The following is a 4,551-nucleotide window of genomic DNA, read 5'->3' as shown; positions in this document are numbered from 1 at the left end:
GTAAGATATGTTATTCTTCTTTTAGAAGCATATGTATAAACTGTAAAAAAATATGCAATTCAAACCTTCAAATTAAATAAATTTAAATTATATGAGCATCTTATATAAAACTACTGATTATATTTGCACATAGCTCTGAGATATTTTTATATATTTTCAGATATGAAAGAACATTTCAGAGGTCCCATCCAAATTCTTGTAAATTTTTTGTTTGAAGTTACAAGAATGAAGAAGAATTACATGCTAAGTTTAAAATAATAATTTTGTACTTAAGGGAGGTCCTTTTATCGACTAAAACATTTCAAATATAAACTTTTAAGTCAAAGTGTTATCATTTTAAGTGTTTCTCACTATGTTGAATGGAATGGCTAAGAAGAAGAAAAAATAGTGACCTAATAGGTTACTTCTCACCAAAGAACAGGTGCGGCCACTGATCAACATCCATACATGGTCCTTCTCTAAACGTATCAAACCATCTTCTCATTTCTTCCTTCACTGTCATTCCCATATTTTTTCCACTGCCAATGAGCACAACCCCCAGCTTTTCAAGAAACTTGTTAATAGCTTTGTTCTTTCTCCTTAACCACTTTCCCACCCATTGCACTATTGTGTTGTAGGTTTGTGACCTCTCATATATGATATTAATATTTAAACAAAAAGATTCCCTGCAGGTTTCATTTCACAACAATCGGGTTGGTATCAGCAGTTGATCCATATGTATACTCTTGAATTTCTTTTGGATTAGCAGGTTTGATTACTGAACCAAGCCCATCTGAATTACATTACATTAGTAGATAAAAGCCTTATTTTCAGTAAACTGACTTGTGAACTCTGTGTATCTGCAATGAATTATTTCTTCCTAGCCGACTGTTATGTAATATATTTCAGTGAAATCGATGTACATCAGTAATAAAAATTGATCATATTTGCACTAGCATTAAAGTATGGTTATCCAGATTTAATTCGTTAATTGCAAGTAAGGTTAATTTAAATTTTCTGACTAAAAGTCTCTTGTGTAAAATCCTATTTGCATTTGCTTTTTATTATCTTCTGCTACTTGGAGAAGGCATATGACCAGGTTCCTCAGGATAAGCTTTGGCAAGTAGTACAGGAGTATGGAGTAGATGGCCAACTATTAGCTGCCATCAAGTCCCTGTATGAATGCCCAGAGTTTTGTGTCAGGGTAAACAGCACAAAGTCTGAACCTTTCACAGTTTCCGTTGGCCTCCGCCAAGGGTGTGTCCTGTCACCCCTCCTTTTCATAATATTTATGGACTGGATTGATAGGCGGAGCCAAGGCAGTGAGTGTGTCAGAATTGGAAGATTAGCATTCGACATCTGCTTTTTGCAGATGACCTAGTTCTGCTTAGCTCTTCCACAAATGACCTCCAGCAGACCCTGGATAGGTTTGTAGCTGTTTGTGCAGAAGCCAGAATGAAGATCAGTGTGGCCAAAACTGAAACATTTGTGGTCTCAAAACAACCATCTCAGTGCACTCCACATGCGAGTGGAGTCCCACTGAGGCAGGTGGAGAAGTTTAAATACCTTGGGTCCATATTTATGAGTGATGGAAAGTGGGATGTAGAGCTAGATACTCGAATTGGCTCAGCAAGCACAATATTGTGGGAGCTTGGCCGTTCAGTAGTATTGAAGCAGGAGTTAAGCCAGAAGGCAAAGCTGGCTGTATTCAATACAATCTATGTCCCCATCCTCACCTATGGTTATGAGAGTTGGGTAATGATCGAAAGAATGCAGACACAAATCCAAGCAGCTGAAATGAGGTTCCTTCAAGGGGTTGTGGGGCTGACAAGACTCAACAGAGTCAGAAGTTCTGCAATTCGGGAAACCTTTAATACTCAACCGCTGCTTCTCCATGTTGAGAGATCACAGTTACGTTGGTACAGGCACCTGGTCAGAATGCCACAAGAGAGGCTCCCTCAGCAGGCCTTCTTTGCCAAGCCAGACCACGTGGAAGGCCAAGGACTCGCTGGATAGATTATATCCAAAACCTTGGATGGACACGTTTGGGAATCCCACCAGAATCTGAGCTTGGTGGCAGAGGATCGTGACCATTGGAAGTTCCTCTTGCAGCTGCTGCCTGCACAACCCAATTAAGAAAGGTGGGCCTTGAAGATGTATGCATGTATCTTCTGCTACATTTGCCTTACGGCTTGAAAGCCCAATATGTAGATGAGTTCCTAAAAGGTGGGGGAGGAAGAGAACTTGACTGTTCAACTTAACATTCTCACTATAACAAACTACTAGAAATTCTCAACTGAAGTTCCAAATGCTGCCATGCTATTATAAAGAAAATTCACTGACAGACTTTTCTTGTGGTTTGTATAATTTGCTGTCACAAGAGAAACTATTGTTATGTTCACTTTAGTCTTTTCTCATAAATAAAAAAAAGTTATATCCAACTTCTTTGCTGTCTAGATGGCATACCACCTCCTTCTTCTTCTCCTCATGATCTACAGAAAATGATCTACCACCAGTGACACAAATGCCAATCTTCTCCATACCATTCATTAGAGAAGGAAAATGCATAACCCAGCCAGCTTCATCATAAAGCTAAAATGTGGTTCTGTTCTGTTTGTCAGACAATGATCTCTTTTCACCTATTCTTTTATATGATAATATTCAGATCTTTAGGCAAGAATTGTCGTTTTTTTATTGTTATTATTATTTATTTTTTATTTTTTTTATGTTGCAAGCCTCCTTGGCCAAGTGGTTAGCAGCATATCTGCTCTCCAACTAACAGACTGTGGATTTGAATCCCACCAAATGTTTGTCTTGAGGTGGGAGATGAATTTCAATCCCAATATGAGACTGCCACCCACTTATTGGAGGCCTGAAGTGGCTTGAAAAAGTTCCAAACACATTTGGTCTCCAGAGCAGAGTTTCTGGACCTATGTAAAAAATAAATTAAAATATGCAAAAAAATAGGTTGGAGAAACAAAAAAAAACAACTTCTGTCTGTTCTTGGCAACATATCATGTTACAGTTTCTTCAGCCTCTTTTTGCTTTTATCACTGCTTCTGGTGTTACTCCTCCCTCAACAGTTACATATTCTTTACTTTAGCATATCATTCTCATGATGTACCTAAAACCTTCAGAATATTTGTGTTCAGAAAGAGAGAGACTAATTAATGCCCTTTCCTTAATGAATTGGTTTCCATAGATTTTACATAGAATCACACCCCTCCCCCCAGCTGAGGAATATTTCATTATAGTCATAAGAAAAAAAATCTTACTGAACTCTGTTTTCATTAAATATTTTTTTTTTTTTTTTGCAAATGACTGTAGTAATAAGTATCTAAATTTAATAAATTAATGCATTTCAGGACTAGGGTTTAAAGATATATAATAATACTAATGTACGAGGGTGGTCTGAAAAGTTCTCGACCATAGATGGCAACTCTATCGGCAAGATTTTTTTTTCTTTTCTAAGTTGGTAAATCTGTCATAGGCATCCATGTGAAATTGCAAGTCATTCTGTCACGTAGTTTGTTTTATACAGCTGTCTGAAGCAAAAGTGTTGTCTGTATTCCCTGAAGTGGATAAAATTGAGTATTGTGCGGTTATAAAATTCTTTGTAAAAGAAGATTTAACGCAAAAGAAATTCATTCGAAGTTCATAAAAGTTTATGGGCACTCTTCTCCTTAGTTTTTGACAATTCAGAAATGGGCTGCCGAGTTTAAACGTGACTGTACCAGCCTTGAAGATGATCCATATGAAGGACGTACAAAAAGTGACTAAATTTAACACACGTGAACCACATTAGTAGGTTTTTTTATTACATAAATATTTTGTCCTAGGTATCTTAGGACATCATCAGTACAGTAGAACAATACTAGAAATGACACAAAGGATAGGGTACGTATGTACAATGGAATCCAAATTGCGTGCAGTGCCACGTTGCGGCCTGAGCTTAAATTAAATTACAATTAAGTTATTTTTAAAAAATTTTGTTTGATAATTTCCCATACTTTAGGGATGGCAAGAACATCATTGCGGTTTAGATTTTGGTCTGTGAAGTAGGGCTTCAGCACTTTCTTTATATAAGCGTTCATATTTATATGAAGATCTGTGTAGGAGTTTTGTCTTTTCCCAGTGGATTATGTGGTTTGGGTTTTCAACTCCGTGTGGAGCGAGGCCTGATTTTTGCTGTTTGATGAGGCGGATATGGTCTTGATGTTCCGAAATGAGTTTAAAAACTGTCCATAATAAGAGAGTTTACAGGAGCATGGAACCTCGTGTACACCAGGTAGCAGCATAAGTGAAAGTTTGTCTTTAGGCGACGGTAACAAGTCGTGGATCTGGTTGATGGGTTTGTAGGTGGCAGCAAGATTGCATTTCTTCATAATTTTTGAGAGCCGTTCAGAGATACCTTTGATATAAGGTATGGGAATCCTATGGGCTTGTTCTTGTCTAGGTTGATGTGTGGAGAAGTTGCTGATGATTTTTTTAGTTGTTTCAAGATTGTATCCATTTAGAGTGGCTGTGTTTTTGATTATTTCCAATTCTTGTTTTAGAGAATCCTCGGAGAAG

General features: G+C 37.4%; 1 protein-coding gene across 3 annotated transcripts in view; it reads left to right on the top strand.

Moving 5' to 3' along the window:
• Positions 1-4,551, top strand: part of LOC150106717 (protein diaphanous-like) — a 303,611-nt gene that overhangs the window by 199,725 nt on the left and 99,335 nt on the right. The window lies entirely within an intron of this gene.

This window comes from Typopeltis vanoorti, chromosome 5 (genome assembly GCF_054136105.1).
Source record: "Typopeltis vanoorti isolate ZY-2024b chromosome 5, IOZ_Tvanoo_1.0, whole genome shotgun sequence".
In the NCBI taxonomy this organism is placed as follows: Eukaryota; Metazoa; Arthropoda; class Arachnida; order Uropygi; family Thelyphonidae; genus Typopeltis; species Typopeltis vanoorti.
This window is presented reverse-complemented; position numbering and strand designations above follow the sequence as displayed.